This window comes from Meriones unguiculatus, chromosome 2 (assembly GCF_030254825.1).
Source record: "Meriones unguiculatus strain TT.TT164.6M chromosome 2, Bangor_MerUng_6.1, whole genome shotgun sequence".
Taxonomy (NCBI): domain Eukaryota; kingdom Metazoa; phylum Chordata; class Mammalia; order Rodentia; family Muridae; genus Meriones; species Meriones unguiculatus.
The window spans coordinates 100,083,005-100,105,247 of record NC_083350.1 but is presented as its reverse complement, the minus strand read 5'-3'; the positions used below and the strand labels follow the sequence as shown (position 1 = coordinate 100,105,247).

Genomic DNA, 22,243 nt, shown 5'->3' with positions numbered 1-22,243 from the left:
TTCCTTACTGATTTGGCAGCCCTGCTCACACTGCGCATCCAGGTTTGCCCTTATGCACTAAGTCTTCCTCTTCGAGTCTAACACTTCATTTCTTCCCAGAAAAAGAAGGCATTTACCTTCAAATGCAACATTTCAGGACCAGTAGCTTAAGCCCCTCTTTGTAAGGGATGGAAGCTTAGTTCCCGCCATGAGATCATCTGCCTCAGCCCCATCTATTTCTCATGGGTGATGAGAAGACCCATCCTTGTCAGCAAAAGGCACTAGGAAAGAAGGAGTTAAAATGAAGGCAGGCTCGCTGGTTTGCTGAGATCTGTCAGAGGCGGACTGGCTGGCTACATATCTGTCTCTGGAACAATAGGTACCTGTATTCTGCACGGACTGCTGGGCAAAGCCAGCACTCTGGAGAAGGTCTGCCTCTGTCTGCGCCTTCCTGGTGAGACTCCCCAATGACAGTCCTACTTTTCAGAGGAGAGAGAGAGAGAGAGAGAGAGAGAGAGAGAGAGAGAGAGAGAGAGAGAGAAAGCTGTCTACTCTGTTGATGAAGGACAAAGCTTTGATCATTTTTGTTCAGGCTTCACTTGGCGAGGGGTTTTAGGTTCTTAGTCTCAAGTCAGCAGTCGTGCTCGCCCTTTCTTTCTCTCAGTCTCTCTGTAGTGCTCTCTCTTCTCTCTCTAACTCTCTTTCTTTCTCTTTCTGACACCCTCCCTCCCTCTCTCATTTCCCTTCATAGGTTTAATGCAGACAGATGAGTGTCACAGCTGTAACTGAAGCACAGAAAAATAATCAACATATCCGAGCCAATTCCCATGATGGCAAGAGGGGGGACCAGAGGAGGTGACCACGATGACAAGACCATTCTTCCGACAAGTTTTAGGTAAGAAAATGTTTATATGCGATTCTTGTATCTCTGTATCTTTGCGACTGAGAGAGACATCTGTGATGAAAAGGAAGTCTCTATAGATAAATATTTTTTGAGAGGGCATCTTCCCTGCTGTCTCTTGCTTGTGGAACCTGTCTGTGTTCACGCAGGGCATTGTGTTACTAGGATCTTCAGAGGTGAGGTGTGAGCAGGACTGGAAGAAGGGTGAGCTGCTTTTTATGTCTGTGTGGTGACATTTATCATGCTGTTTAAATCCATATCTGTAAAAAAATGATACAATTTCTGTTTGACGATAGTAACGTTTTGTGCAAGGCAGAGCATATGGCTGTGCAGAATTCAAGGGATGTTCTTTCATTCTTAATTTGTAATTATTTTTACTCTCAACTGTACTGAGGTCAGAGAGTTTTAAAAATTAATGAGATTCCCTGTGGAGTTCAAATAGTAATATCTACGTGAGCCTCCACAAAGAGATAAGATTAGGGCAGTTTGCCCTAGACTTGGCTGTCTTACTTTGAATACACGCCATTTGAAACATATGTGGGGTGCAATAGTTTCTGGGAGGTGATGTGATTTGGAGACTAGCCCTTAGTTTATTGTTTAGTGACCAGGCGACTCCGTGTCTCAGACTGCTGAAGATGAACACTGTGTGTGGAGACATTCCTAAAACTTCACAGACATTATTGTCATGAAAATGGAGGGTGTCTTATACTTTCGAGGAAACAGCAAATGATGAATGAGGTACATGATAAGAAGAAAGCCTGCAAATGTGTTTTTATTTTAAGTACCATGTAAAAAACTCAGCAGCTTTTCAGGATCAAAGATTGCTGGAATGAACAAAGAGGCGAGGACCCACACAGGTGAAAATTCTTTGTCATAAAATGAGTCTAGAGCCTGGATTAAGGACAGTGAGTGATTTTCTTTTTTTTTTTAATCTTCATTCTTGCCCAGCAAAGATAGTTCACTGGGTGAGTCCAGGCATTTAAAAAGGCACCTAAGAACTTTCATTTCTCACAATGTTCACAATTTAAAAACATTGTTTATGTTCCTGGTGCAAGACACTGTTTATATGAGAGGCACCACCAAGTAGTCTGAACATAGAGTAATCTGGTCTAAAGATGTTTTTATCCCCAGCTCCCCATTTACAAGATCCATTCTGGGCTTCCTGTGGTATATTGTTATGTAAATACTGTCCGGCCAGGGAAAGCAGGGCTATGGAGATTCAATTTACTTTGAAAGTTGTTCATTATGGCAAGGATGAATGTTATTTATTTGATGCGATTCAAAGGCTGGAAATGACTTTTTCATTGTGGCACCTTTGGTGATGGGTGCAGGGTGAGCTAATCTTTTTAATTTTGGCTTTCACACCAGTGGAGATGAAAAGAGATCTGAACTCATTTATCGGTTGCTAGGTCCTTCTGGAAGCCGAAGTTCTGCTTGTGGTTGCTATGGCCAGGCTGACCTCAATCTCTGTGGTTTGACGGACTTAAGCAGTCTTTTTATTTATTTTTTTTAATTGTGGAGCACGTACCTTGATTTATGTCCAAAACTGTAGCTGAACGTCTTTGTCTTCGGGTGATATATGGTGCAGAACAATTCATCAGTTCTTACGAGTAAACACCGCTGTCCCACTAAAAATATGTTTTGTTCGGAGTTAATGGTATGGAACAAGGCATTCTCCACAAACAGCTATCTTTTATTGTGTTGGGGCCGCGGAAACGCTGAGCAAAGTGCAGGAAATTGGCATCAGTCCTCGCGTCTATTAGCATTTCATTTGTGAGTCGCATGATGAGACAGTAGGTGGACAGAGAGGGCCAGGAAGGGTGTTTCGCTTCCTCACTTTCTCAGCTGGGGCCGCCTAGACTGTACCCGCCTTCGCCAGGACGAGTAAGTCAGCCGGCGCTAGCTCCCGTATCCCAGTGAGCATCGCTTACCCAAGCGCTAACGCACACTCAGGCAGACGAGCGGCGGCTCTGTGCTCGGGTCCAGCAGTCTTAGGCGGGTTCCTTGAGGGAAAGTTGCTGGGTCCGAAGTCTAGGCGATATCTAGGAACCTAGCTTCTGTGTGCTAGTCAATGGTCCGGGTCGCTTGCTTTCTAGACCCTTGTTAGAAAGGAGCCCTGGTGAATCAGAGTCTACGGAGAACGCAGATCAGCAGATGAGCCCGCAGACAGTCCTGCTCCCTTAAAATCTGCTAATTGATGGATGCTGCGGGGAACACTGCGAATAAGATGATAAGGGCAAACTAGGAATCAGGAAAGAAAGGCATATATAGCCACTAGCACCAGTAGATTCATTCTAAAAGCGTCTTCTTAGGTTTTCTTCCTTCTTTTAAAATATGCTAATGATTTTTATTCTAAATCGGCCAGCACTGACGATCCTCAGGAAAATGAGATACAGAAGTGACGCCCTCCTCGAACTAAAAGGTAAAGAAAAAAATATATATCTATATATCTACATAACGTTTTTCAAACATTGCATGTTCTTGCCGGAAGCATTGGAAAGTGTTTTCTAAAATATGAGTATTTAAATTTTGAATAGTTTTCTCTTAGCGTGTAAGGTTTGAAGAGAACCAGTAAGAATTTTGTTAGTCATTTTCAAAAGACTGCCTAGCTTTTGTTAACCAAGTGCAATCAGACGCTGCTTCCTAGGTTCCTTTTTTTTTTTTTTTTTTTTTCAGCCTTGGGAATAGAGAGCTGCTGATTGCTTTGGTGTCGATCCTTATAGAGGGTGGGGGTGGGGGGCTGTCAGCAAAAATAATCTTTTCCGCCCGTAGATTTCATTGTTAGAGCTACCAAACTTCAGCCAGAGCGAGGTCTCTTCTGCTTGAAAATTCTTTAGGGTCCTAGCTTTCCAAAAAGCGGGAATAAAGATGCTTTAATTGTTTAATTGCAGTTGTTCAACTCACGTTCAGCTTTTAGCTGAGAAGCACTGAAAACTTACTTCTGTGTTGCCTTGCTTAAATAATGCATGGTGGCTTGAATTAATTTTGAAATAATTAATTTTTCCCCACAAGATGTTTTGTTTTGTTTTTCTTTTCTGCTATGTGTGTGCTTTGTGAACCTTAGCTTTGCAGAATTGAACTCTGACTCCCTTTCCTGGGGTTTCTGGCCTCAGGTCTTCTCCAAGGCGACATTTCCATAAACAAATATTTAATTGTAGGTATCTGAAGACAAATACACCCTGGTACGTATATGAGTGCGCTTCAAATTGTAATAGACGATGTCATAAATTTCACATTGTATTTTGCTTTGCTGTTATTTCAGAGGATTTTAAGTGAATCCTGGATAGCACTCAATTTCCAGAAATGATTCAGTTCATGCTAAAGAATATGGGGGGAAAGGCTTGTAATGACATTTTGATGACTTTCATTTTAAGGTGTAATAGAAATTGAGTAAGACACTTTAATAGCTACTCTCTAATATCTCACTCCAAATGCTATGTTTTTATTGCTCATTCTAGCTTACTGTTTTCAGATGCTATTAATGTTGGCTGGTAATTGTTTTCTTGTATGAAGGAATCATTTTATCCTTATGTAAAAGTTATTTCAGAGTAGTCTTATTGTCTTTCTCTCAGTTCATCTTGAGATGAAACAGTATTTCCAGCTTGTATCTGCTTTCATTTGTCATACTCTAAGGATGATTTGTTGGTTCTTTAAAAAAGGAGTATTCAATATGATAACCTGTGGTTTAAAGAGCAGACAGAAAATGGCTTGCAAGTCAGAGGAGACTGAGAAAACAGAGGAACTGTCTGATGTGTGCATATTTTTAAATATTTTAACTAGACTAAAAATAATGTACATAAATATGCAGATATTATATTTTTTATTAATAGGTAAATGCAGATATTTCAGCTTAATGAGATCGCAGTTAATATTACCAGGAACATCTTTGCACTTCAATTCTTTCGGGAGCTGTACACACAAGCAGAGTTAATCACATAGCTTTTACAGAAAAGAATCCTTTGGGAATTCAAGTTGTGACACAGTGGATCAGTTTTCATGGAAGTCAAATGAAATCCTTACATCAATTTTCCTGTGCAAGTTACACAAAGTCAATTGCTTCCAAACTGTATTGTTCTAAATGCTAATTAGGAATTAAAAATACAATTTAACTTGATGTGAGTGAATATTTAAAGTCGGAATATAATCCTGCTGAACCAATACACCATTAGTTTCTTTTTTTTATTATTATATTAGAATCAGACCCTCATATCTGATTAAATTATTCCATTCTTGTCATATATTTGAAAAGATCTTGGCATTTGCTCTATTTCTGTAAATGGTATTCTTTTCCAAATATCATTGTAATAGTAGTGCAGCTGGTTACTGAAAGGCTATTTTTTTCCTTTGCTTACCCTAATATTGTCTTTTGTCTTGTTCAAATATTGTTCAAATATTCTTACCTGTCTTCAAGAAAGTTGTATTGACTTTGAAGCTATTTACCTCATCTGTTTGTCAGAGTTCTGGATGAAAATTACCCCAACTTGTTTCATTAGAGCTTGTATCTGAATTATCAAAAGGTCTGGGTTGGCCTTGGAATGTTGTTATTCAAAGGGTCCTTAAAATGCGTTTTCCTGGCTGAGAAAATTTCCCTGTGTCATTCCATTAAGTATTTCCTTAAACTACCTCAGTTTACTTTCCCCAAACAATATTACCCAGTTAAATTACTGTAGAGTGTTAACTGCCAGGGGGTGGTACTTGAGGGAGAGCTGGCAAAGACATCATCTAATTAACTGGTCTAGAAGGTTGGCAAGGGTTCATGATAAAGTTTCTCTACCCGTTTGTATTTGATCATGTCTGTGATCACACAAGAGATTTTAATTTGCACGGTCTTTGAAATGATACCATAATGGTTTGAGAAAATAAAGGTTATGTTCAAAGTTGAATTGTTTGCCACTTACTAAAAAAGGTTGGCTTTGGAATGCAGAGATTGTATTAATGGTGTTTTTAATCTGATTAAGTGATTCTTTCCTCCTGATCTATTTCTTAGTGGATGGCCTGTACGCATACACTTGTAATGACCTTGAGTCCTTCTGAAGTTGCTAGACTTTATGATTTTCTAATAACACACCATAGCACACAGAATCTCTTTGCATCCTTAGTGATGTCTCTAAGTCACATATTGATGCCCTTGATGTTTCTTGACATTATTTAGCCACAGTGTACTTGCATTTATAAATCCAGAGGTTTTCTGCATTTTTCTGACAATTGAGTTCACAGTTCAAATGCAAATCCTGAAATAAATTAGACGACCAGGAGTTTCCTTAGAGACCGAGAGATAAGGTCACAGGTAGTGAAGAGGGACATATGGCGCATAGGTACTTATGAAACCTTGAACATTGAAACAGTTTGGTATAGACAGTTTTCAAATACTGATTCTTCAGGAAGTATTTGAAGAATTCAATTTACTAGAAGTTTAAGAGGTGGAAATCAGACATATTTTTAAAGATACCCTCCAGAAAGCATTCTTAAGTGTCTAAGTGTGTTCATGTATCCCTAAGTTTTCAACAGTATTTATCTGGTTTTGATATATATAAAGACATTATAGATGTACGTATATCATCTTGGAACGTATTTTTCTTGTTGATGTTTGAAATGGCTTAAACATGTCACACACAGTCATACACACACAAACAAACCCACAATCAAACACACACAAAAGCGACATACACACACAAACACAAACCACACATACCACACACACACACACACACACAAACCACTTACACACAGAAACACAAACCACACACACACAAACCCACAATCACACACACACAAGCCACACACACAAACTATATACACACAACACACCAGTCTAAAAGAATGCATGGATAGGTCAGTCGGCATATACTTCAAGGCGTCATCTCAATAACATCCATTTAAGCAGATTATCCAGAAGCATCCTTTCTCTCCCACATTCAGGTCTGTGGTACAGCACACACTAAGGGTCCTCTTCCTTTCCTCTTCCAATGCTTCTTAGACTATGCTGAGACTTTACACGATATTCTACTAGTCAAAGAACTTTTAATTCTTGTTATTAATGGCTAGCACCTATTCATTGCATGCTAGATGAGGCTCTAAGCCCGTCTCTCTCGTTGTCTGATCTTCATAATTACTCTGTAGAGAGGTGTCACCACGCACTTGATTGCAGATGAGGACAGGGAGGTTTTGAGAAGTTCAGTCACCTCTCCCAAGGTCGCAGAGCTGATAAACAGCTGGGAGGACTTGACACCCAGTTTCTTCAGGTTCTGTTAATTTCTCTAGTCAGTCAGCAAATATTATCGAGCCCTTGGAATAGCTTAAATTTGTTTCGGACACTCAAGTCAAGGTGTAGACACGGCAGGCCTTAAAACCCCTGGACTCAACTGCCCTGTCTGCCTAGAGAATGAAGGCACCTCTAGCCACCCTGATTCTACGATGGGACTGATATTTCCTCAACATGCAGTGATTTTCTTGAGCCAAGAGAATGGGATCATAAAATGCCAACCGTTTTAAAACCCCTTACCAAGTAGCTTCAGTCCTTCTTTTTAGCTGCATCATTGCCTGTTTCTAAACAGGAATTCTACACCGGAAGGCCCATCTTCTCATTGCCCCACTAAAGCTTGTCTTGCATCTGTTCTGATTATCCCTGTACCCAAAACAATTTTCCAGTGCCCTTTCAAACAGTTTCTCCTGTGCTCTGTTCCCTGAGTACAAGCTCTTGGATCCCAAGAAGCACATCTTGGAAATATAACCCTCAAATCCTCTTATCTGCAGTGATCATTTGACCCATGACATTTCCAACAACTAAGGTGAAAGGAACCTGGAAAAAATTTTCTCTCATCTTTGGTGTCTGTGTCTGTGGATATGGCCAGCTGACAAGTTGGCAAAGACTTCAAGAAAGCAGCAGTGAAACAAAAGAAGAAAGTAAAAAGTGTAGGTCTGGCAAGCTCAGGGCTAAATGCCCCACTGCCTAGCACAGTGCCTAGCAGGACTGAGCAATTAGCACATACCCTGCCCAGACTGGAAGGGTGAAAGAGAGGGGAGAGACACTGACCACTATTGGAGACTTAGCAGGAAGGGGACATCTTAAATTCAGAACTCAACATCGTTGAAGACTTTCAAATGTTTATATCATGTTTAGTGGTGTCATTAAGGAATGTGCAAGTATATACACTATGATAATCTTCAGCTACGTTTTGTCTCTTGATATAAGCTACCATTTTAAAGCAATGTTTGTGTTTGATACAGATGGACATCTGTTGTTTCTAAGAGTAAAGTGCAATGGTGACATGCTGATGCACCCCGTCATTTGGTCCACAGTGTAGATGAGATAAACTGATGTCACTGGCTTCCTGGTTTTACTCTGCATATGATTATTCCTCCATTATCTGAGGGCATGTTTCCTTATTATAAAATTTGCTCCTCACTCCCCACCCTCACCTTCACCCAAGAGCCATCTCCTTAATTAATATGAAGTTTTACTAGTTAACTCTTTATGGTATATTTCACCTTCAACAAAAGTCAAATCCAGTCTTCCAGAGAACGATCAGATCTTCTCTATGAACATTCAGTTCTTGAGGTTATTCTTATTTATAGTTTTGTTCAACTATATTTTAAAAAAATGTAGCCTTGATGCATGAATAGAAGAACCTACACCTGTTATACTAATATATATGTTGATATGAATATAGAATAAGTATATATATATATATATATATACTTTTATATATATATATACACACACACATATATATGTAATGTGAAAATGTTACTGGAAATTTTGAGCATATTACATTATGTTATATACCCTTTCTGACTTTTAGGGATGCATGCCTTTGAAACTTCTCTGTGACTTACGGATTCCTTGTTCTTTGAAATAAGGGATGGTTAAACTTTGGCCACAAGTCTCTAAGCGGCCTTATCTTTGAAAAAAAAAAAAAGATACTTCTGCAGTGAGCTGTAATAGCAGCAGCTGAGCAGGACACTGGTATCCAAAATCAAACTGAGCTCCATAAGCTTAATCATACAGTGTATTCATGCTGATAAAGGGCAAAGTATGAGCTTGGAGTTCATTTAAGCCCAACTTCTATGGTTCTTTCATTTTGACATTAGTTTTAGATGTGAACCCTGCCTGGCACTTACATGTGTAATTGTTCGTGTCTGGCTGCCATCTGGATGCACAGGGTAGAGTAGTGGATGGTTGAAGATAGTTAGCCCCTGTGATTTTGCCATAAGGACAGGCCACATGAAGTTGATAATAAATATTCAATTAGCCAGTTTTCCCAGTGCATTCTCAATGAGTGAAGCTGGTTGAAGACCCTGACCTACTCTGAAGTTGGAATTATCTCCTGTCTTGAATTCAAAATACATAAACTTAGTGACATTACGTAGTAATTGGAATCAAGAAATATAAGGAAGATACTTTAGAAATAGGCTATTTATAGCTGTTTTTATCAAAAGCTTACAGAGAAACCCCTTTGCATCCACTACTTGGTTGGCTGGATGAGGAATTAAGATGAAAAGAGAAAAAAATAAGGAAAAGGCTGTAAGTGACGCACGAATAATACCATTCTGTTTTTAGGCGTGTTGAATGATGATGCTGTTGATCTTTAAAAGAAATTCCATGTGGTGGCATTTACAAAAATAGTTTCATGTTACCAGCTTTTAATTTTAATTTAAAGGATATATGGAGAATGGTGAAGCTTCCAAGCGGCAGGGCAATTACCTGCAAGGTGCACATATCCTTGGTGGAAAAAGAAGAACCTGGTGACTCTCATTCAATGGTGTGATTATGTTTCACAAGCATCTGCTACAGAGTAAAACTATTTGAGTGAAGAAGCTATCATTTAAAATACCTTTTTAAAGTCCAGTGATTTCAAAGAGCTAAAACGATTTGAATCCTTTCAATAGTCCTCATCTTCATTCCATAATTGCTTGCAGTGACATCTTGTCCACTTGAACTCACCCAGCATCTGACGAACCTCTAACATTTATGAGCATCTTACACTCAGTCTTTCTGGTGCTTTTACATTTTTGTTGGCTAAATACATAAAAAAATGGCAATGGCGTTTTAAAATTTTAATATTTCTCTAGGGCTTAGAGAACGTAATGTTTACATTTCAAGTAAGGACAGAGTTGGTGTCATCTAAGACTTGGTTACTCAAATGCTATCTCTTTCATTCAATAAATGGGATTGTTAAAAACTTGGAAGATGTAGGTATTCATTCACTCGCTATTTTATTGGCTTCTCTTCTCCCTTAGTTGTCTCTTCTAGCTAGTGTTGCTGAGACTACGAGAAGGGTCTTATGTAAGGAGGAAATGTGATCTTTCCCTCATCAACTGTAATAATCAGAGAGAGAAAATGAACCTTAAGGAACTAATTGGTTAATATAATGAAATTACTCTCCAGCAATCGTACTTTAGCACTAGAAAGGAAAAAGCTATTTCATCACAGGTACAAAGCAATATTAGCAATTAAATGTAGCTTTTAGGCTTAGAATATTGGCTCAGATTATTTGTGAGGAATACAAATATGCAGAAGGAAGGCTGGCTCTTGAAAATGGGCTTGAGATTTTTATTCCCAGCAAAAACAAAAAACAAAAAAAAACAAGATGTCTGTCTCATCAGAACTTTTGAAGATTAATCATGTAATTAATTAAACAAGCCCATGCTTTATTGGAGGCTCATAACAAAATGAATGTGTGTGTGTGTATGTGTGTGTGTGTGTGGTTTTGGGAATTGAGGGTTTAGTAAAGTTGACTATTACCACAATTATACTACAGAGTATTCTTCAGAAGTTTGGACATAAATATAAATTGAAATATTTGAAAAACTCTTCATCATTGCTTCGCCATTTGAAATACTGCTGTTTATTTCCGTTCTTGAGAAGACAGGTTCAGACACTGTGATGAGAAATTTGTAAAACTGTCTTTAAAATCTACAGATGTATGATGTCCTATCCATACCTTCATCGTCTAGTAGAAATAATATGACATTTTTAACCCACTTTGATAAAAACATTACTATAATTAAGAGCTAAGCTTAAATTCTTAATTTCAATCTTAAATGTAAATTTTTAGGATGTAAAAAGTGACTTTATTTGCATGAGAATCATAATTTCCCACAAAATCAAAATTTGTCAGCTACAATATTTCAAAATTTCATTAAAAAATTAAAAGCATGGCCTTGTTTTCTTGTGTTGAAAAGCAAAATCCCAGTAATGACTTACTCTCTTCTTTGTTGTAAATTTTGAGAGAAGAGGTGTATTATTTATTCCCTTTACTGCTCAGGTAGGGGAAGATAGAAAATAATACAGCCATTCTTGTGACTTATCTCCTAGATATGACATATGCTGTCCTTTAAGAAGATGAAGGCTAACATCATTTTATTCAGAGTTGGGGGAGAGACAAACAAAGTATAGGTCCTTTCCTACACGAAAGGAGACTTAGAAGAAAACTTTCTGGGACCACTTGTCATACAGGTTGCAGTATCCTATGCGACATGCCAGTCACAGAGTCTCTGTATCTTGAGGAGACAAGGTTCACCATCCACCTGTCTAAACAGATACTTACAGCAGAGACATGACACACCTCTTGCCTAGGCCTAGGATTGCCTTTGGGCCTCCCTCATAAAGATGCTCACCCATTCACAGCTGCCTTGAGTTATATTTCATTTTGATAGCTGTTTGTAGAAGGTGTCTTTGAACTTTATACATTATGAAAGGTGCAGCTGAAAAATCATTCAATGGGATTTCTTCTTTCACATCTCCATTCCCCACAGGGTGACACAGAACATAAACATTAGAGACAAGAGGCATTGCGTCCGACCTGCCACACAAACTTTAGGCTCATAGTGTTTGAAGCAAAGAAAAATCATAGCAGCCAAAACCTGAGCACATGCAAATACTACACACTGGAAAATATAGTAGGTGTTTAAATTTGTAAATCAGGGGAGAGAAAAACAATATTTTAAGGAAAGGGTCAAGTGTTCATTTATAGTCAATTATTTTCATTTTTACTTTGCCTTGCTAAATTGTGCTGCCCAATTTCTTGTTCGTATTTAGTTTTAGTGCTATATCTCTGAAGTAAATATGTTTTAGGGTAGGCATCCTTAAACTTCTCACTCTCAGGAGATGGTGAACCACTATGGTGTGTCTCCAATGTGCTTATTCATAATAATTTAATTTTGACATAAGTTGCTTATCACCATCAAGGTCTCTAGCCCAATAATGTAGCTGACTTATTTTGAATGATGGTCTTCTTAAAAGGCAAATACAATTTTCTAGGCTTCAACTTGAAATATTTAAATGAGCAATCGGGTTAAATTGTTGTGTTAATGTCCAGGAGCACAGAGCAATTTTCTTGGCCCTCTAGTGAATTCATTTCTTGTCAGTAATCAATGCATTTCTGATTCTCACAGGCATGTTCATTTTCTCTTAACATGAAAGCACTGATGGTGGTTTCTGCCTTTTTTTTTTACATTGGAATTTAGTATTTGGTTGATAGTATTAGGTGTTCTCTAAAAGTCTGCTAACCTAAATTTGAGCATACATTTTGAAGAAAGGCTTGTTAGAAGACCTCTGCCCTTGTGTGATGATAGCTGGGGTCTTCCCAGCTCCTTTTCTTGTTCACTTTGAGACTCAAAGAAAATCATTAAGCTTGATGGCCAGATGATAGCTAGAGGCTCTGATTCAGACCAAATTAGATCAGAGTTCCAGACCTACTATTACCTTGGACCATGACTCAGCACTTAGAATCACTTTCTTCTGTAAATAAAGGTTATACTACTGACTCTGTTACCATCTTTTTGTCCATTTTCTTTATGTCAGGCACCATAGCTATAAATAATATGGGGAAAATGTTATAATACGCCATCTATAAATAACTACTTAGAGGTTTGGAGCAGTAAAGAGAAACATCACCAGATAGCTACTTGTTAAGTTCTCATTACTTGGTTCTGTTTCTTCAGTGGACATTACTTTCAGAAAAAGGGACAAAGGGTAAAAAGATACATACATAATTTTTTTTTTTCAAAAACTGTCACTTAGTTTAAGCCTTTGTGTATAGGACTCATGTCTTGCTGCTGTGTCACCGCGGTATTATAGAACTAGAATGCTCATTTCACCCGTGTGGTCACACTGCACAATGATGCTATCTGAAAATATACTTTTAAGTGCTATGAGAGAAGCTTCATGCTTCTCTTTGTGAAGACGTGGATGGAACTCTCAACTTGATGGACTTGACTACTCAGTAAAGACTAGATAAATTCCACTGCTTGGACTTGAAGGGCAGTCTACAAGGCAACCTCAGAAAGGAGTTGATACCATTTGCAAAAGAGTCTGACATTCTCAGGGAGTGTCTTCATAGCTTTAAAGAATTCTCTGTGATTTGTATGACTTGATAACGAAAGAGAAACATGATGATTTGCCTAAAATTTAAAACTTTCATTCTCTTGTAGCTTTATCTGCTGCACATTTTCAGGTCTTTTTTAAACTCTGGCTTCTCCTACTTCATCTGCAGGCTCTTGAAGTCTGTGGGATGCCCAAGTGTGTATAGAAACTCCGAAATAGCACAGTCTCTTTAGTTAAGAATAACATGTCAGTTTTCTTCTCTTGCCTTTGTGTGCTCTCCGGAGCTCACCCATGCATGATATCCCACTTGACTTCAAAAGCAAGTCTATGGCTGGATTAGCTCCACAGGACAGAGAACAAGGTAAGAAACAGTCCTAGTGTTTTTATGGCCCATGGGGGAACTGGTAGAGCCAAGCAATGTGGCTACCAGGATGGGTTTTTTCATTGATGTCCTTCTTGTCTGGACAGGCAAATTTGCATAATACTTAATTTTATTGTCACCATTAATTTTTTATATTTGAAAATCATAAGTACTAATAAATAGAAATTTCTAATTATCAAAGAAGGTTTATATGTAGCTATAATTTCTGTACCTGAGTTTCAAATCCAATGAAAGAGATACAGACATAATCAATTTTTAAAGAGAAAATAATCCAAAGGCAGGGGGAATTCATATACGAGGGGATGTTTAAGCATTAGAAAAGGGCACAGAGTAAAATGTGGAGTAGATGTAGATGCTACACCTGAGGGGTGCTTGCTTTCCATATATTTCCAACAGGATTGATTTTTCTGTCAAAGATCAGGTATGGTCTTGGCTACCAGAGGGCAGTCTGAGTAAGCCGAAGACATTGCAAACTCAACATGTATTCTGGAAGAAGGAATAGAAGTGCTAGAAGTAGGCATGAGATGAACATGGCAGGGGCAAGAGAGAAGAAAGGTATGGAAAAGTAACATGTTCACATCACTGGCAGGTTGGGAAAGCCAACTATATATCAATGTAGACAAGAAAAAGGAGTCCAGAGAGAGGTCACGGGAAATAACACTGCCAGTTCTATGGAGTACTGATGACAGGGTTGTTTGTGAGGACTGAGAGCTTTAGAAAAAGAGCCAAAGAAGTTTCCTAACTCTTCAAAAGTTTTACTATGGGGGACAGGAAATTTTAAAATGGGGCAGGGGAAAAGAATCCAAATGAGTGATCAGTGAGTCTTGAACTGAAACTATAGATACAATATAAGATAAACAGAACTAAATTCAGGATTTGGAAAGGATAAAATCACGTAAAACAGTATTCAATTCTGTAGAAATAGGTATCAAAGCAGCCAAGGGTGTGACAGAACTAAAAATTGCTTGACTGGCTGAGGCAATGCAGCTTTCCAGAATAGTCTAGAAAAAGGACCAACCGTATTTACTGTCATGATTCCTTCCATTGGTCTGTCAAAGAGAGAAGAAAGAGCACAAGGATAATTCTTTGCAATTTAATTTATCCCATTTTATCTCCAAGATCACAAGTATGTGTTGCTCAAATTTACATAAAGCTAAAAGCAGTTTTTAATTGCCTGGCCCCGCTTACTCTAAAGTTCTTTGAGGCCATTTTGCTCAGCATTGTCCATGCTGTCTCTACAGGAGGAAACAGCTGTCTGTGTGGTGACTGAGTCCATAGATTTTGTATTACTGAATCTCAGATTGAATCTCTACTGTGGTTATGTTCTAGAGAATAGAGCAGAAACAGAAAAGAATCGTTTGTCTCCAAAAGCTGCCACTCTGAAGCTGCTTTTGGAGTGGCTGGCATGTGTACCGAGGTTGGAACAATGCTGTTTTGATTTGTCATCAAGCCCTTGGTAGTAGACTTTGGAAGGAAAGACAAATATAGTGAGATTCAAATGAGCTTTCCATGTAAAAAGAAAAGCCAGCGTGTGGAGCTATCTTTCCCAATTATTATCAACAAGTATTACTCTCTTAAGGCATACACCAGATTTTATGACCCCTGGATTGCTCAGTATTTGCTTCCCACCTGTGAAATACTTTTATATTTAATTTCCTATATCTTATAATGCCATGCTAGGCTGTTTACCATTATTTTATTTTACTTATAAATTCTGGAAGAGGGAATCGTTTGTAAAATAATAGTGTAGATAATTTGATGGCTATAATGAAGACTGAATTTGGAGATGTTGGAAAAACTCAGAAGTCTATTTATACTAAGATAAGTCTCTTTTTACTATGCTGTATAGTATAGGAGTTTAAAAATTCAGAGAACCATGGGTGAGTAATTTTTACTCATCAATAAATCAGGTCACCTGTTGGATGTCCCACACTGTACTGATGTATCTATTGTAAAAGATTTATTGTGAAGCATAAACACTCTGATAATGGCGGGCAGAGGTCAAGTAGAAATGAAAGAAAGAAGTTATATTCTAAAATATTAATTATGTAAGAAACAATTTTTCCTTTCTCTCCTTTTTTTTTTGTGAGGAGATGTAATCATAAGAAAACACCAAATCTGACCTTTTCTGTGTTTTGCTTGCTGAAGATGCTGAATATAAGGACTAGGGCAACTTGTATGGAAAGCGTCTCAGATGTGAATATCATTGAAAACAGATAGAACAAAGGGAAAAGGGACAAAGAGGAAAGTTCCCTGAGGAAGCTAGGGGTTCCTCAGAGGAAGCTGAGGTCCGGGCTGGAACTCAGCACACATGATCAAGGGTTCAAGTACAGTGTTTCTATAATGTACTCCCATAGTCATGGTCCCTCCCCATATTCATTCTGGTCTCTCCATCTTACTTAAGAATGTAACCTTGATGGCTATGTACTTGAGGTATGTCTGTTTCTGCTTTAGAGCTTTAAGCATCTGGTGCCTGCCTATAAGCCTAAGGCACCACTGAACTAAAGATTTCCGGGTTACAAGTTCCAGTTGGACTCTTTGGTTCTTTCTTAGCTTTCCCTATGTGTTTGGTCCTGATGATCCATTCTCTCCTGAAAGTTTCCACTTCCGAGGCTTTCATGGTAGCAGATCATCCAAAGAGTTGTCTTCCATCTGTCTCTGTCACAGACTTGACTACTGCTTTTCCTCTAAGTTTATCCTCAGCTCATTGTCCTTCATCCAACACACATTGTTGCCCTATGCTGTCACCCCTGTAATGATTTACAAGATTTTTAGACTTTACATATGTCATTCAAGTCCTTTACATAAAATTCAGAGTTGAGTTCCCAGCAACTTGCCTTGTGCATCAGGTACCCACAAATCAATTATATCCAAACTCATGTTTTCCCTGGTTTCTCATTCTATATTTTCTTTTGGGTTCTGTGATGCCATTGTCCATTTATTCATCAGAAGTAGAAATGCAACAGTCATTTTTACTCTCCTTTTGCCATTTTTTTTCCTACTTCAGACCAAGGGCAAGCAAGAACTAGTTAATTCTCTATCCTAAATATTTCTTGATTCCCTTTGCAATGGTCATTCGTTATCATCACCATTTGTAGTTCAGAATGCTTGTCTCTCGGGGTTTGTCTCCTGCTGGGACATCTAAACCATTTATGTGTCTGATCCATCAACGTCAAGTCCATCCAATACAGAGCCTACAGCAGATCAGCTGTGGCAAAACCAAAGGCTTCCAGTGGTTCCCCTCCCTGCCAGATACAGAACAAAACAGCTCCAACCTACACTCTACGTGAAATCTACCACTTCCTGCCTCTTTCTAGTTTTTATTTTCTTTGACCATTCAGGTCTTATTTCAAAATTGTGTCTCTATCAATATACAATAGTATAGTCTCATACATATAAACAGCATTTGTTTTCTATGCTGCTTCATACTCTACTTTTGTCCTTCTTTTCTGCCCTATGTCCAGCCCTCTTTTAGTTGACACTGTGGCCATATTCTTGAGGGCCTCCCTTTATGTGGCTTGGCCTCTTACCATTCCCAATGGTACTAAGCCTTATCAATACACTATACCTAAGCCAGTCTGTGCATTAATTATATGACTTTCCAATTTGTGTTGATAGCTGTAAGCAACTTGCTTCCTTTCACCAAATTAAGACTTTTTAAAATAAGAATTTAGCCCAGAACTGAAAAAAAAATGTTTGCCCATTTCACTACTGATGAGTGAGCTACTTTCAAATGTTTATGTACATATGCATTTACCTTTAATTTTCTCTTTCACCCCTCAAGGAGTCACATGCTACAATTATATTTATTTTACCTTCTTTCCAAGCACATACACTACATGTTACCAATATCTTATTCTCAGAGATGCCAAAAAGACTAGCTTTCTGGATTGCACAAAGAATCATAATTAAAGAGTCACAGGAAGCTTTTTTTTCTGGATTTCCGATCATTCTCCTTGATGGTATAAGGCACTGCTTCTCTATGATTTTTAAACATTTAAAGGTGTTTTCCAAACACTTTCATCCATTCACATGCCTAGAACATGGAGCTCCCAAGGTGGCCCATTACCATGCCAGAGAGGCTTTTGAAAGCTTTATTCATCCACATTTCAGAAATACATTTTTTATACTAAAAAGTAGCACACTGAGTGTTGCTGTCCCCAAAATACTACATATGCTATTTTCTCAGGAAGAGAAGTGAGATTTATTTTTTGTTAATGAAATGCCAAACAAGCACAGCCAGCATGCCAGGCAGAATGAAGTCGGAGAGCTTTGGCAGTAGTCTGCATTGCTCTATCCACACAAATGTTTTGCTAAAATTTAGCTTAAGCAATTATAATTTTTTTTCTTTTGGCCAGGTTCTTTTCAGGATAAAACTGGGGCATTCGGGAATTGAGGAAGTAGTCACAATATTAGAAACACTTGAAAACACATTAGACAGCACCCAATAGGATTTCAGTTCTTCAACTCAGGCCTTTCTTTGTGCACCCAACCCAAGACTTTGGTCTAGGACCAACAAGAATGTAAATAAGGTAACAAAATTCAGATTTAAGCTTCCCATTCTCTCCAAGAAGGTTTTATAACGAAGCATATTCATTGTCTCTTTCTGTTCCTCTGCATAGCAGAGGAAACAAACACATACCCATGCCTCAAGAACTAACAATTAGAAGTTTCTTTCAAAACAGGATTCTTCCAAAGAGCAGGTAAAAAGTAGAAATTAGACTCAGAGGTATGTTCTGTTTCGCAACCACAGCGTCGACATTTTATTAACACATTGGAATGTGTACAATCGGTGAGTGTTTTAGCTTTCATGGAGAACATGGAAGTCTTCAGTGAAGACTCACCTTTTCTGCAGTGGCTCTAAAGCAAGCAGAGAATATGCTTAAGCACACGACTCTGATTGTGTCCCGACAAAACTTTGCTTACACAAGCAGATAGCCTCCTGTATCTGGCTCCCGGTGGCTCTTTGCTAGTTCCGGTTCATCTCCCATTGCTTCCACTAGTAACTCTTTTTTAGATTTTGATTTTAAAGTCATGAAACTGAAAATGGATATTTACCCCACCTTGTGTAAAATGTTAGGATGTATTCATAGAAAACAGTTGAATTTTTTTAAGGTTTAGGAAAGATTTTATGGATCTTAAGATTTAGTTTTCTTGTATTTGATTTTTTTTTAAATTGTAAGTTAAAAAAAAAAAGGCCGTGGCTTTTATCTGAGTACTTTATCCTCTCTAGTTAAAAATAGGGGAATAGGGGAAAAAAATTCTATCTGCGGTAAACATGAGTTCGCAGCAAGGTGAATTTACCATTACTTTTTACTCCTCGGACTGAAGGTCCTCACGGACACAGTGTTCTGGTTGGGGCTTTGGAAGGTCTTGTGAAGGGTCAGTGGCTGTGGGCCAGGGAAAGTACCTCTTCCATTCCCATCAGGTACAAATATTTACTTGACAGAGCTGTGTGACCAGCAGGCACAGATGCAAGCCTGATTGCTAAAGACTCAGGTTCCTCTCAGTGTTCTCTGAGTACAGTTGCTATGGCCTTTAATTTCTGTATTACTTCAAAAATTAATTATAAAACTAATAATATGCATGGTAGAATTTAAGGAGTACAAAGACATGTCTAGCCACTATTTCCTGCTTACTTCCCCTTCTTTTCCCAGACATAACAGCTGTGAATAGATTGATTGGTTTCTTTCTTTAGACTCTCCTGTAACCCAGGCCAGCTTCAAGCTCACCGTCTAGCCTAGGATGGTCAAATATTGAGTTTTCTCTTTAAAATGTTATTCTTTAGACTCTCATGTAGAACAAAATGATTTCAAGACCAATATCTAGCCTAGAATGGTCACAGACTGCTTTTTTTTTTTTTTCTTTAGACTCTCATGTACCCCAGGCTGGCCTCAAGCTCCCTATCTAGCCCAGGATAGCCTCAAACTCCTGATCGCTCTGCACCTTAAATGCTGGGATGGCAAACTTGCGTCAACAGGCACCGCTTAAACATCGTGATTTTTAAGTACACTTCTCCATATGCATACTTGTCTGTGCGTAGGGAAACATGTCCCTAGTGCTATGTTGCATTTCATGGTCTCTGATTTGCATTCCCACCCCACACTTGCAGTGTGGTCATTCCACGCCAGCGTGTCTCTCTGAATGCCTCTCTCCTTCCTACGGATGTTTTGCTCTTTCAGTCCTTCCTGCTTAAGCACTGTGAGCTGCATCCACTGTGCCTATAACAATATTCTCAATGAGTTTGCATTAGTTAATTAAATGTATTTCTTTTAAAATCCCCTTTCCTCTGGTGGGAGAAATGACTGTGTGCTTGTAATCTGCTACTTTTACAAGCAGATTGCTGGTGGCATTGCAGAGTTTTATGGCACTCTCCTGCGAGTGTCTTCTCATCTTGTGGTGGTGTGTATTTCCGCATAACTACCTAGGCAACCACACATTCTTGATCATCCACATATACAATTGTGTATGAGACAATTCAAATAGCCGACCTCAGAAAATGAAGAGCACTTTGATTGTATCGGTTGTGACAACGGCATCCATGTGGAGAGTGTGCACAAATGCTGAGCTTCTAGGATATTCTCTAATCCTTATAATAATTGCTACATGCTTCCGGCCACATTAAAAAGAAGAGCACTTAGCCTCTTGTGTGCTTTAAGCTCCATTCTTCAAAGATAGTTATTTCTACATATTCAGGATTTGCTTGTAGCCTTACTTCCTGCAAGATCTTTCTATCTATTTCAACTGTGTCAAACTATAACAAAAACAGAAGAAACAGGGATAGACTAATATGTCATTCATGAGAGATAAGCTGACAGAGCAAGAACTGGGTGACGAAGGAGAAAATGTGTCATTTGAAAAAGAACTCTTCTCATTCTAGCTATATATAACTTACCCATTGTAAATGACTAAGGTTATCATTAGTTACAATAACACCTTACATGTGTCTAGGGCCACATAACTTCCAAAACCCTCTTCTCTTCGTTAATTCATCTCATCCTTTGACAGCCTGTCAATCTGCCAGCACAGACCTTATTAGCTCCTCTATGTGTCCCAGCCCTGCAGTTACTTCCTGCTGCTCTTTCTAAACCTGGTACCTCAGATCATAGACACAGGAGAGAACCAGCCATGCACACCTCCCAGAAAGCACAGTGTCTGGCCATCCTGCTCAGGTGATATGTGGAAGTTAGTGCACTGCAGTTCATTTCTCCTCAGACAGAATTCAAACCACTGAAAACCCGAGGTCAGGTAACTAACATTATTGAGGTCATGCTATTTTTTCTATGGAGACATGTGACGGCATTAAATATGGATAGTATGGATTAATTCCAAAAATTTATTCTCTTTTATATCATCAAGTCACTTGGGTTCCATCCATTTCTCTTGTAAATTAGCCTCTGATAATCAAAATTATGACCCCTATGTGCCATAAGACAATGAAATACCTCCTAATTACTAAGAGGTGTTTTTTTATGACTTTTTGATACACAGTTTCAAGGATTTTACTGCCTTGTCATGTCTTGAGATCAGGTGATCTGCTCGTGTTATTAAATGTTTCTCACAATAATACTTCTGTAAAAACAAAGTCATATACTTAGTATTGAATGCAGTTAAATCATATAGGGGATTTTCCCTTACACTTATGGTTAATGCCATTTATTCTGACTTACTTGCTCATTATCTGTATCCTTATTGAAGTAAAACAATGTTGAGTGAACACCGTTAGGATGCTTTATCATGAGTGGATGCCTTCTCTGCCACATGCATGATCAAGTATCACATAAGACCCGTGAGGTATTATTCCCAGCATCTTATAAAGTCATCCCCAGGAAACATACGTTGCTCAAAGCCAAATGACTAATAAGTAGCACAGAAACAAAATTCTATCTATGTAAGTCAAAAACTTTCCACATCAAACCACAGGCATGCCAGAAACTAGTCTTACAGAATTGATGCTGGGAGCTTCAGCCAGCCCTTTCCTGAGCTTGTCAGAGGAGGTAATATCAACCAACAAATCAGAGGTTGAGACATCTTGTTGTCATCTTTATCATTAGTGCCCAATGATGTCCTCAGTATTTTCTTACATTACATCCACCTTGGGAGAGGCCTTGGGAGAGAGCACCCAGTGCTTTATTTTGTGAAGGTGCTTTTATTCATTCAGAATGGAAGCAAGACCATGACATAGCAGGGTCCTTTGTAATCACTTTTTTTTCCCAAGTATGAGAATAGGGAGTTTTAAAAGGAGATACTGGTACAGGAGTTCTCCATTTACCTTGGATACAAAATAGATTTTTTTTCTGCCTTTGTCTGATGAACAGAACAGGAGGTGCTCACTTTTCTTGGAGAGTGTGAAATAAGAGATAGCTTTGAACAAGGGCATCCAGACCAGCTTCTCAGTCTAATCAGAACCCGTTCTTAAACAAACTGTTCTGATATTAACAAGTGACAGAGCAAAGTCATTGCTTTGAACATGCCCACCTGCACGGTGGCAGGAGAAGGTGAGGGACATCTCTAAGGAAGGCAAGTGTGGGCTATTAATTATGTGTAAGGAACGAACAGCCCCTGGGAAGCCACACGCAGCTTGAGAAACCAAAACACTGCGCAGACTTCTACTTTTTAAATGAGAAATTGCTGATTCCAAATGCAAATCGCC

At 38.6% G+C, this 22,243-nt stretch overlaps 1 long non-coding RNA gene across 1 annotated transcript in view; it reads left to right on the top strand.

Annotated features, from left to right (window-relative positions):
- The first annotated feature begins 309 nt into the window (after nt 1-309).
- LOC110542615 (uncharacterized) overlaps nt 310-22,243 on the top strand; it is a 94,388-nt gene continuing 72,454 nt past the window's right edge. Inside the window, exons 1-3 of the long non-coding RNA XR_009589978.1 lie at nt 310-433; nt 731-874; nt 3,246-3,302. This is a non-coding gene — a long non-coding RNA (uncharacterized LOC110542615). The remainder of the gene's footprint in view (nt 434-730; nt 875-3,245; nt 3,303-22,243) is intronic.